This window comes from Saccostrea cucullata, unplaced genomic scaffold (genome assembly GCF_032062105.1).
Source record: "Saccostrea cucullata isolate Sc308-1 unplaced genomic scaffold, CSIRO_AGI_Scuc_v1 ctg16909, whole genome shotgun sequence".
Lineage (NCBI taxonomy): Eukaryota > Metazoa > Mollusca > Bivalvia > Ostreida > Ostreidae > Saccostrea > Saccostrea cuccullata.
In genome coordinates, this window is record NW_026917889.1 from 1 (window position 1) to 13,784 (window position 13,784).

Genomic DNA, 13,784 nt, shown 5'->3' on the forward strand with positions numbered 1-13,784 from the left:
GTTCCTTATAACTTTTGATTAAGAGGAAATAGGACTTTTATGTTTGTCATATGCATTACCTGTGACAAGATATTTTCAAGCATTCTGTGATTTCTGACTCCTTGACGTTGACCTTTACGATTGACCTCATTTAAAAAAAATCAACTTCAGTGATAATTTCTAAATAGCATATGATAGGGCGTTCATATTTGACACAATATGACATAAAAAGACATCTCACCCACAAAGACACCGAACGCGGGGGACCAATGTAGAGTTCTTTGAATTTGCTTGTTACAAAGCCTTATTTCTTATTTTTCCCGTGTCTCTGTCAGGTCTTTTTCGTACTATAGTTTCATAGAATGTAGGTCATGACGTCATTATAGATCGGTTGAGACGTCATAGCTTAGGCGATTTTAGATGCTGTCTCGCATATGTCATGTCATAATAATAATAATTTATGTTATTTAACGTACATATCTGTGCTTACTTTTTATGTTTTAAGATAGATATACCACTATACTAAATAAATCTAGAACTATTAGTTAAATTTGAAACAATCCTTGAAATAAACACTATAACAGTATCAGGTTTTATGTCAAATACTCATGCATGACGTGAGCTTTCTGAGAGAGTAACGAACGATAACTCTACATTGGAAATTGAACGCAGGTTTGCAGGTTTGGTCACATCGTCCCATTTAGAGTGATTTCCCTTGCCATCTGAAAGTGGTTTGATTATATGAACAGTGTGAAGCGAACTTTAAATGACTTCAGATTGCATTATACAGAGGTAGGTCCTTGTGTCCGCTTTAATTGATAAATTTATTGAATCAGGGCATAAATTGAATGCACTTTATTATTATACTTCAGCTGTAGTAATTGAGATTAGTATATGAAGTTTCTGTCAAGATTCTTTCTGATTTTTTAAATACCCTAAGTGGAGTTAAACTTGATCTTGTATTTACATTATCCTGACTAACAGCATGCTGTGACCACCGAAGTGTGACAAGAAAAATATACACATCATTGATTTTTATCGAAATCAGGCCAGTCGCAACGGTAATGAAAGTGTGTGGATAAACTTTAAATAAGGGCTTGAATTGTTTGAAATCGAGATTAAGATATTTATTTTCATGTTTTAGTACTTTTTCCCCGAAGTCCCAGAGTTTGTCAGTGCTTGATCTGAAATCATGAAAATATGGGATAGGAGACGAGTATTTCCCAACCAGCAACTGAATGAAAATTTACTGTACACTGTATAGGAAAAGAATATACGTGAAAAAAAAAAATGCACACACATCCCGGGTTCAACAGCCTAAATATCAATATACTCTGCTACAGTAGCTTTCATACACCGATTCGTATATCATATCAATTTCACATCGTAATTATATCAGGTGTTGCAGAAATAGTGCAACTTTCTGGTTAGATTTAATTTTCAATGAACTGTATGTATAAAGCGAACGGCTTACCAAGAAGAAATGGATTTACTTCTTAAGAATTATATCAACAAAGCTTATTATTTTATCTGCAACAACATTGGATATTTAAATATTGCACGAGCGGATAAATTCTTGAGATTTTAAAGTGAAGGTACTTCTTTAAAAATTCATACAGGCTGTATCAAAGCCTATTAATTTTGATATTAAGTCCTTCTTCAAATTCAGTATCAGAACTTATTAACGAAATAAGTAATAAGAAAAGCCCATAACAAGTTCATATGTGTAAGACTTACAGAATATCTAGAACTGATATCCCAATGGGCTTACTTTCAGATAAGTCCCGAAAATAAGATTGATTGTGTTTTAAAATAATGTACTATAAAGGAATAAGTATTCCCTGAGCAGGTTTGTAGAGGAGAAAGATATTTGCTTACATCCCATCCCCCTCCCCATTTTGAGCGGCCTGTAAAATATTTAGTCAGTGACTTTTCGTTCTCACTGATGCAATTATTTTACATATGTATATCTTCAAGGGATAAATTAAACAGGTATAATTTTAATTGTAATTACCTGAGTACCAACACTTTGTAAGACATTTAATATGATTTTCCCCTGGTGTAAACATCGGTATAGGATGAGATACAGACGAAATTATCCGTGGGTATCGGACGATATCGTGATTTTAAAGCACGCCTTCCTTTATTTTCTCGTGTCCGTTCGTTTTATTAAACACTTTGAGGTAATTTTACACCATGTCACCGCATCTCATTAGTGTTAAATGCTATCATATGTATACTTACATTGTATCTTGTGGTGAAGTACTTGTTCAGTCCTTGTTTCTTTTGTGCATATTGACATCTGAGAAAAAACTTTCTTCAGTTATACAGTTTCCCCAAGAATTTATTATCATTGATGTATTGCTACTTAACAAATTTTCTCACAAGAATTCAAGTATGCAGGCACTCAAGGAAAAAGAGGAAGTTTTTCTTTCAAATTTCTATAATTGGAAATAACTGGCTTAAATAGCAATGCTACATAACGGATATTAAAATTAAAATTTTAAAATTAAGAGAAACATGGAACTTATAGTACGTAAAGCTTAATTAAAACCTGAAAAAAAAATATTTTAACTGTAAATAAAGAAGATATTTCTAAATTTTTAGGGATTTTTTTTGCTTTGGAATTTTTTTTCTTCAAATTTTTAAATGTAGTTAAACCTTAGAAGGACATCCCCGAGTTTTTAACAGAAATGATGAGAGTACGGAAATTAAGCTTCCTCTCCTCAGATTTTTGCATCACTTCATGTACTGATGTAAGTGTGGTTAGCACGTCCGTCATTTTTCATTACTCACTCGGTAGAAATCGATAATGGCTGTTTCCGATATAACGTTCATCTGAATTCTTTCAGGAGCCGTGTTCCGTGATAGCATGTCAGATCGGCATTGAGAAAGGCTGAAGTGGAGATGTTGGAAGAATTAACGGCCATGTCCTCCTCGAGTAGAGCTAAATACCACAGCCTCCTGGCCGCAGCGATCGTTGGGGTCATCCCCTTCATTCACATAGGTAAGTGGTTAATCATAGACCATCTTTATGGACTCGTTCATCTCTTTTGGATCTTGGGTTTGGGGCATCGCTCGGAATTGCTATCAATGTAAACACACGATAACTTAGTTTTAGCTTCGAATATAGACCTAAGAAGTCAAGCTTACTTGTGTGTGTAATTTTATGTATATAACCCACAAGTTATATATTCTCGCAATATCGATATCGCATTTTGAAGCGGTTAGCATATACGCTAATTGCTTTATGTCATGTAACAAACGGTAACAAACTTACGTAATATTTATGGATAACTGACATTTCAACAAAGCGCTTTCTGTCGTCAGACTCAGAGGAAACCTGGACAAAGCATGTTTACTATTACTAATAGTCGGCGTAATATGCCCTCTGGTGAGAGATTGAATCTATTGCCCTGTTCAAACGGAGAGTTGAAATCGAATTAAACGTAAAGTTACTGCGAATTAGCTTCGCTTAGCGTTCACACGGAGAATTTAATGCGAATTAGTTTAATTCGAATTAGTTTACTGCGCAATATTTACATTTGCAAATGTTTTCCTTTATATAACACTACTGAAAGTAAGCGTTTTTATAACTCTATAAATACAGGTACGGGGTCAAGAGGTCATAGATGTTCATATGGATAAATGTTCGACATAATTTCTCTGTGACGTCATAAAGGGTCGACGCGCGGTCAGTGGATTACATACGTGCCGTTGGGTTTGACAAATAATGCATTTCACACGTTAAAAGTCACAATCAGGCAAGTTTAAAGTATGCATAAGTCACAAATGTAAATATATACATTTGTGGTATCTCTCTATTATATAAACATACGGAGAACAAATATCTTCAATTCTGTATGAAGTTTGTCTAAGGTCAGAGGTCAATACGTGACCTAATCACACGGCGCAATAATATCTACCGGTGCATAAATATAGAATGACTTGCTCTACTTGCTTTTCATGCATAAAAGTGAACAAAATATGGCAGTAGAATAATAATGATTTTATTTACAACGTTAACAAGTATTTCATACAGTTTTTTGATTATCGATTTAACCTGTGTACATGGAGAATATACCGATAGAAACTAGCTTTTGTTTACAAGTTTTATCACTTTTTATGTCACTTTTTTCAGCTGTCTATCACGTTTATCCTTATTTTTGGGGTAGACCTTAAGTCAAATCGTCATGATAAACCATATTTTTTTCATTAATTTCTACTCACGATAAATGTGTAAATCTGTTGGAAAATATCAAAGCATTCAAAGCATTGCAACCACACCACGAACAGCTGACAAACACCTCGGCGCTGTCGTAGTTAAATGTAAGCTTTCGCTCATGTCCCCGTGTTTTTTTTTTTACATCATAAATATGCCTTTAGTTATTGAAATCATAGGTTAAAAAATTTTGATCTTAAACACTTAGTTGCAAATTAACTGACACGGTCAAGTGTTTCCATCCATCGGATCATCCATATCTTTCTGGCGACCGAAATTCCTCCAACGTTTTATCATCGATCTTCGGACGTGTTTCTTGATTATCAATTTTTACGAATAAAAATATTCCCAGACAACAATCTTTCACTATTACCGATCACAACTAAGTTAGCCTTTCACAAAATAGTCCCTTAGAAATAAAATCCTTATCCTAATGTATTCGAAGCGTAACCGCCATTCAAACCGATTTACACATTGCGTCATTTTTCAAAATATACGACGGACGGTTAGTGCAATAATTTATATTCGAAAATGTTCAATCGTCTGTCTCAAATGTATATATAAGTAATAAATAACAAGTTAATAAACTTCAGTGGGAATTGAAGTGGGTCGGTACGTGATCAAATCTTCTGAGGAGGCCTTCGGCCTTCACAGGATTTGATCACGTGACCGACCCACTTCAATTCCCATTGAAGTTTATAAACTTGTTATTTATTTCTTAAATATAAGTAATAAGGTATCATTTTTTGAGTGTTATTGGGATGTAAAACGGGTTGGCACATGATCAAATCTTCCATAAAGCCCTTTATGGGATTTGATCACGTGACCAACCCGTTTTACATCCCAATAACACTCAAAAAATGATACCTTATTTCTTAATTAAATTACTTCGCATTAGGACCGTGTGAACGCTAAGCGAAGCTAATTCGAATTAAATTCTGACGCATGCGTAATGGCAAAATTTAGTCAATTACCACTTGTCGATGGTCTGCTATAGGTACTTGTGCTATTTTTGAGTGAAAAACTAAGGACAATTTTGTTAATCATTAAAATGTGTGTACAGACACTGTGACATTATGTCAAATGGATCTGCTTCTGCAGAAGGTGACGTGATTTGCAAATGACGTCATAATAGCCGTGCTGACTCCGGGCTGCAGATGTAAAATTTTAATTGGCATTAGCTGTCGTGTGAACGCGCAGTTTAATTCGCATTAGGGTCAATATAAAAAAAAGCAGCTAAACGTGTCACTTCTTTGTAAAATCCTATTTCTTATTTTCTCCCAATTTTGGATAGTTGCTTTACATTGTATGACATCTATACTTTCTAATTGCCAAAGAAATTTTTACATAATTAATTTTATTAAAGTCAATGGATGATTTTTATCACACCAATCAGCCAAATTCATGCTGTCAATAGAATTTTTCTCTTCAAATAAGGATAAATACCCCAAAAATTATACGAAATTTTGTCTGAAAAGTTATGTGTGCATAAAATAAACGTTAAATAGGATATATCTTCGAATAAAAAAATATGAGCCCCATCTTCCATTTAAATGATACAGCATTTAATATGACTGTACAAGAAAGTTGCGTCATTGGTGTTACTATTTTTGTTTTTGCTACAAAATAGTTATCATTCCTGATAAGAGAATACATGTATAAACAGTCCTAAGTCATATTACATCACTTCTCACCAAAAACAACAAAAACTGTTCCTTGATATTCATGATCAGAACATATTGATGGACTTCAAAAGTAAAGAAAGTAGAGTAGTACAAACTTTTTTGTCAGTGGTGTTTCCATCGTTATTTCAAAACGATTTTAGGTATTCATTGAACTCTTTTACGAAAGATGTTCTTTAGGTGAACTAATAGCAATGTGGAAAAAACTTTTACTTTATCTAGGGTAAATTAGAGATACCAGATCATTTTATGACTAATACATCAATGGTGTTACTGTCATTGGCATTACTTCCTAAAGTTTAACACCAATGACAGGAATGGTTACACCATTGACAAAACAAGATAAAGTACTTTTGGAGGCAAAATTTATTCTTCTTATATAGAAAAATTATTCATTTGTATTCTACTTTGCATACCTAATTTATGGTGTTTGAAAGTAATTTGATTTATTTATCAATAATTTTTTTTTCACTTACAGACGTTTTAAATATATGGTAATGCCAGTGACAACTTCAGATCATTTAAGGAATGAATTTAATAGCTACCCATTTTATTCGGTATAAACTGGGTTGGGGCAGTTTACGCCTTATAAACCGCGAAGCGGTTTATAAAAAAGCGTAAACTGTTCCAACCCACTTTATACAGTATAAAATGGGTAGCTATTAAATTCATTGCTTATAATTTAATTTTCATTCATTTGATGTAAGAAAAAAATATGATTGTTCTAACAAAACGACTTCAATTTCTACAAAATTTGAATGTAACGTCAGGCGGATTGATACGTTTTTGACGAAAGTCATTGTGACGTAGGCAACCCATTTTATACGATATAAAATAATTTTTTATCCAATCAAATACAGCGTTACAGCCAGAATTAAATTATATACATGTAACACCAATGACAAACATTTTTATATGCTCATAAAATATATTTTCCCTTCTGAAAAATACACAGGCCATGCTTGAATGTCAGAGTTTATCACCTAGGTAAAGTAAAATTAGTCAAGTTTAACTTAGTTTGTTTAAATCTTTCTAAGAATAGTTACGTTTTATGGTAACACCAATGATAAGTGAAATAACACCGGTGACAAGAAATTTAGATTAATATATTTTATCTAGTAGTTCTTTAAAGAAGAATGTGGGATTTAAAACAATTATATCCTTCACAATTGAGACCCTTTTACCCTACCAACATTATTTTTTTCAAACCAGTGATAAACCAACACTGTATTTCTTTCAGCTTTAACCATGCATATGTATAATACAAATGCGTGGTACTATACAGTATACGTGTGGGGCTTAATTGAAGAAAAGTAAAATTAGAAAAATTAACGTTTGCAATAAGGGTTTTTCTCGATCCTTTATATATTTTTTAAGGTTATATACATATCAATATAAATCACTTATTCTGTAAAATTTTATGATTAAATGACAGTACACCTGATGTAGCTCTGCATTATTCTATGGTCACAATAGGATAAGTCTCTGTCACTGGTGTTACCAGATTTCTTTTTGTTATAAGTTCATTTTAAGTATGAAATCCCAGAAACTCATTTCATTTTTGTTTGTTAGCCATGCAATGTATTCTGTCTTTCACATGAAGTTTCATGTTATATTATGTTTAATTGCTAATTGTTAAGTTCGAAGTCATTGGTATTACTAATTTCGATCATCGGTGTTACAGTTGAGTCAGTGGAGTAACCAACCTAAAACTTGTTAAGTTTTACTTTTAATAAGTTTAAATGTAAGAAATAAATTTATATTACCTAATTTCACTCCTTGAAAAAAATCATAAATTATGTTATTTTGATTTATACACACACAGCACCACATTTACAGCATAGTTTAGCGTGTGTTTATCAATTTTTGTCTCATGTCAATATTCAAATGTGATTAAAACTGAATTTTCATGACTGGACAACGATACTTTTGGACTTATCAGTAAACTTGAATAATCCTAGTAAATGTTTATCATAGCTTGCATTCATAAGTTTTTCACTTTGTTCTATACAACAAAATTTTATAAGGTAACACCAATGACAGAAATGACAGTTGATAATTTTTAGGAGAACATTCTGAAAAAAAAATAGCTTCCCTACTGTTTGCTAAATGTTGTTTTCCCAAAATATTGTACAGATTTATCAATTTAGATACAAAAAAGAAACGGAAATATTTAATTGTATCTCCAATTTTCATATGAACCATTTAGCTGCTTTTTAGCTCTACTGGTCAGAGACCAGAAGAGCTTATGCGATAGTAATGTGTCCGTCGTCCGTCCGTCTGTCTGTGTGTCTGTCTGTCCGTCTGTAAACAATTTTTCAAAATGCTACTCCTCCTACAGTTTTGGTCTGATTTCAATATAACTTGGCACACAAGTAGACTACACTAAGATACATAATTCTGTTTATCGGATTTTGATTTCGATGAGCGGTGTTGCTGTTGTTACTAAAATTAGAAATTTTTGTGAAAATCATTTAAAATGCTACTTCTCCTACAGTTTAAGTCTGATTTCAATATAACTTGGCACACAAGTAGACTACACTAAGACACATAATTCTGTTTATCAGTTTTTGATTCCAATGAACGGTGTTGCCGTGGTTACTAAAAATAGAAATTTTTGTGAAAATCATTTAAAATGTTAATTCTCCTACAGTTTAAAGTCTGATTTCAATATAACTTGGCACACAAGTAGACTTAACTAAGATACATAATTATGTTTATCGGTTTTTGATTTCGATGTGAACGGTGTTGCCGTGGTTACTAAAAATAGAAATTTTTGGGAAAATCATTCAAAATGCTACTCCTCCTACAGTTTTGGTCTGATTTCAATATAACTTGGTACACAAATAGACTATACTGAGATACATAATTCTGTATATCGGTTTTTGATTTTGATGAATGGTGTTGCCGTTGTTACTAAAAATTTGTGAAAGTCATTCAAAATGCTACTCCTCCTATAGTTTTAATCTGATTTTAATATAACTTGGCACACAAGTAGACTACACGAAGATACATAATTCTATTTATCAGTTTTTGATTTCAATGAACGGTGTTGTCATGGTTACTAAAAATAGAAATTTTTTGAAATACATTCAAAATGCTACTCCTACTACAGTTTTGGTCTGATTTTAATATAACTTGACACACAAGCAAACTACACTGAGATACATAATTATTAGTTTTGTGTTTTGGATTTTGATGATTTATGTTGCCATAGTAATTTAAATTGAAAAATCTGTAAAATTTTCTGGTAATTTAAATTGAAAAATCTGTAAAATTTTATGAAAAGCTTCTCCTACAGTTGTAGTCTTATTGCAATCTTGCCTCAAAAAGAGACTTAATCAAGGATCATTAATCTATTTGTTGCTGTAGCTTGTAAAGTTTTAAGTCCCACCTGCTACTTTTCTCTTTCTTTATTATAAGTACAAACCAGTAGAGCTACAGTCTCGACAGAGACTTCTGGTTTTATATTGACCCATTAGTTTGATTCGCATTAGTATACTTTGCATTAATTTACTGCGAATTAAACTCTCCGTGTGAACAGCTAGGGCATATGAATGGAGTGTGGCTAATTATAGTACATGTAACATTGTTTACCAAAACATTGAAAATACTTAAAACACGCGTATACTTAATTCAAAGAACCAGGAATTTGGTCCATATCATAAACTCGTTGGTAAATCCCACGATCGTGATTTATAAAGTTGAACGATTTGCATGAATTATACAGCACCCCTCATGAACAATAAATATTGACCTAATTAATATGCTACTGGGCACTGGACGCCTGCTGGACGGGTTCATTGCTTATTAAAGGAGTTGAAGGTTATTACCGACTACAAAATCTCTCGAGTTTGATTTTCTTTTGAGTAAATTCTCCCAAAAATTGAGGCAAAGCTTTATCAAGTAAACTAATATAATGAATAAAAGCTTTTATAAAAAGACGCATCACACATTTCATGTTTCTATGAATTGTACTTTTTTTGGAATGGAAACAATAGGATTTTTTCCATAATGAAAAGTGTGTTTTCTTCTTTTTCTCTTTTATCAAGATAGCTCAGATCCTAGGGGTACGTTCTGTACTCAGTCGTTGATAATTTATTACAACAATCATAAACGATCATATTATGCTTTTATGTTTAAAAAAAATGGGAGACTGTAACTTTATAGTAGAATTAATTTAAAAATGAAAATAAGAATACAAATTCATAAAAACAAGCTAATTCAGAGAATTTGTGTCCCCCGCTTAGGGAAAAAGTAAACCATGCGCAGTTCGGGGGGAGTCCCCTGACTGAATTTGTAGAATGATTAAATTTATACATGTATACTGAAGCAAATAAAATATGCCAAATGGATATAAAGATTTGATTGCTTATTCTTTATTAAGTGTATAGAAGATTCTTTTTATATGGAATATTTATCACACTGTAATGATGAATTTATGAGTTTGTACAAGCCAGGCCTCATAAATTTTTCATTTCATATGCTGAATACTATCATTTAGTATAAAAAGAAAGTATTTCGGAAAAAAAGAAAATAAATCGTCCGGGATTCGAACCCAGAACCTCTCACATATGAAATGAGAGACATACCATTACACCACGGAACCGCTTTAGACTGGCCATTATTATAAGCAAAAATGAAGGCACATACATGTATATACATGTATGTATTCACGTTTGATATTATCAAAATTTTACACAATGCATGGTGTCTAATTTAACCTTTATTAAACAGTTCAAATGTAATAAGAATATAATGTCCACCGAGAACCTGTTTTATACGTAATAACTCACCTCATGCTCCTGTGCTAAAAATAGCGACATGTAATACATGTACAAGAAATACTAAAAAAAAAAAACGGGACAGGACACTTTGAGAGGGGTGAGAGAGGTCCCAGGGAGTTTTAGTATAAAAATTACATTGCAAAAGCTCAAAATCTTCTTAAAATATGGCCCGGAAAGGATAGTGTTCATACAGACAGAATGTACAAGTTTATCTTTAAAAAAAGATAGGTGAGCTAGCGCCGTAGCAATTTTTAAACACAGAAAGGAAGATCCGTGATCAAGTGATTTATTTTGCTGAATTCTTTAATTTTCATCGAGGCTAGAGAATGATAAAGTTATTGTTGTTTTGTGAAGTGTATTTTATAGACACGTAAGTAAAGAAACGATCGAAAGGGGGGGGGGGGGGGGTGTTGGACCTATTGGAGTTTTGGTGCAACGGAACATTTTGTGACCTTTACTAGAGAGGCGGGAGACTCTCATATGATATGGTGAAGATGCCGATTGAGGCATTGTATGAGCTGGTTTAAGAATAGAATTTCTTGGCAATGTAGCAAAGAAAAATTAATACAGGGGAATTATAAGGAATATTGAAAATATCTCAAAGTGTATGTTGTATAAAGAAATCCAGAGAGTTCCGAATAAGAAGATGTGAAGAAGCTTAATTGGTCCTTTCGGTCATCTTTGTCAAAAACTGTTAGGTATAAAGCCATACACATCAGAATTTTATTTTATATAAATAATGGATTGATTAGTTATTTTTACTGTAAATCCTTGTTTCTGGAATTTGTAAGATTGGCTGAATATTGACCAATCAGAAATTAGAGTCTACCTTTGGTTTGCTTAGAAGTTAAAAAAAATTGTCTTTGTTTAGAATAATCAGATAATGACTCGGGCTTTTCCGTCAGAAGAAACCCAGAAAATTTGAAGTTATCTTTAAAGTATAAGCTACACAATAAATAAACATAGTTATTTAATGTTACAACATGATACAACGAAATTGTTATCGTATGGATTATCTATTATAGTAGTTTTCATCGTTTTCCCAGAATGTACCATCGTGAAGCCGAGCATGCGTATTCAAGGAATTCGGACTTTCGTAGTTGATAGCGCTCGAGAGCGCTAGCAATAAATTTACGACCTTGAACTTTGACCTTTTGACCTCAAAATCAATAGGGATCTTCCTTAGGCCACAGGGAGTTGTGTAAAATTTCATTGCAAAAGCTCAAAGGGTTCTCAAGATATCGTACGGAAACGAAAGTGTTATAACAGACAGAATTTGCAAATAATGACCTTGACCTTTGACCTTTTGAATTCAAAATAAATAGGCTTCTTCTGTAGTCTAAAGGGAGTTGCTATTCAAGATTTCATTGCGAAAGCTCAAAGGGTTCTCGAGATATCATAAGGTCATACGCAACGTAGTTTGAACATTATTGGGTTCTTCCCTGGAGTTGAAGAGTTCCACTAAAAGAAGGACCTGTGTGCAATACTTTAAATGTCTATATATGGATTTATACACCTCTTCTAAAACAAATTTGATGGAAAAAAAATCTGGAACTTATGTTTTGTAATTTTTGTATATTTTTCTTTGAATAATGCAAAAAATTTCATAATTTGATATCTTTCGAAAAATCCTGGTAATGCATGCTGAATTTTTGTCTATGAACATCTGCTGGCACTATAATCTTAAATTAAGAATATCTTGAAAAGTTATCAGTAGGTAAGGTACGTTGCGTATGTCCTTAAAGGCCTAATGAGTGTTTCTTTTTAACTAAATATAGCTACTGCCTATAGCATCTCATCTCTTAAACATGTACATAATGGAAAGAATCTGAATAAATACGAAGATTTTCTAATGATTTTTTTTACATTATCGTTTATAAAGGTGTCATCCATAAAATGATCTGGGTCCCAAACAAGACTCCGGTAAACAGAACAGGATGTCGATGTGATTGTTTTGACACAGTCTATAAAGGTGACGTATAATTATTACATATAAAGTAACGTATAATCACGGTATATAAAGGTTACATATAAATACATTATATAAAGGTAACGTATAATCACGTTATATAAAGGTCACGTATAATTACATCATATAAAGGTAACGTATAATCACGGTATATAAAGGTCACGTATAATTACATCACATAAATGTTACAAATTACATCACAAAAAGGTAACATATAATTATATCATATAAAGGTACAACGTATAATATAACAGTACATATATATAAAGGTTACGTACATAAAGGTAACGTATAATTACAGAATATAAAGGTAACGTATAATTACAGAATATAAAGGTAACTTATAATTAAAGTATATAAATGTAACATTTAATTACATCATATAAAATTAACGTATAATAACAGTATATTAAGGTAAAGTATTATTACAGTATATAAAGGTAACGTATAAATACAGTATATAAAGTGTAACATAATGGTAACGTATAATTACAGTACTGTATATAAAGGTAACGTATAATTACAGTATATAAAGGTAAGGTATAATAACAGTATATAAAGGGTAACGTATAATTACAGTATATAAAGGTAACGTATAATTACATCATATAATTACAGTTGATTAAGGTAACGTATAATTACAGTATAAAAGGTAATGTATTATTATGGATGAGCTCGCACTAATGTGACGTCACAAAGAGGCTAAAGAGACGGTGTAGAAATATGACGAAATAGCGGAGGGAGAAATACAAACACAGAAAACATTTTCGGTGCTTTAAAACATGAAAAATTTTAAATATAAGAAATGTTTTAAGATTAGTATGAATAATTGATAGTTTAACCACACAGATTTAGTCACGTATAAGGCGTATTTTTCGTAAGTCTTTGTCATTTAATTACCAATAACTCACACAAATTAAAATAAAAAAATTCCTTAAGTGGCTCCCTATCAATGAGAGAAAAATATCTCAAATTAGCACCATCTAAGCCACCTCTTCCTCTATAATAATATACATTTATTTCCAATAATTTATGATACACAGTTTTAAATCTCTCTGTCATATAATGCTCACTGGATTGTTAATCAGAAAGGAAAGGTAATCATTTGATAATATTTACTCAAAACAAGACTACTGACATTTTAT

At 32.1% G+C, this 13,784-nt stretch overlaps 1 long non-coding RNA gene across 1 annotated transcript; it reads left to right on the forward strand.

Moving 5' to 3' along the window:
• The first annotated feature begins 713 nt into the window (after positions 1–713).
• Positions 714–12,643, forward strand: LOC134256541 (uncharacterized). The gene is made up of 3 exons (XR_009989804.1): positions 714–771; positions 2,832–2,986; positions 12,553–12,643. It is a non-coding gene; the product is annotated as an uncharacterized LOC134256541 (long non-coding RNA).
• The last annotated feature ends 1,141 nt before the right edge of the window (positions 12,644–13,784 follow it).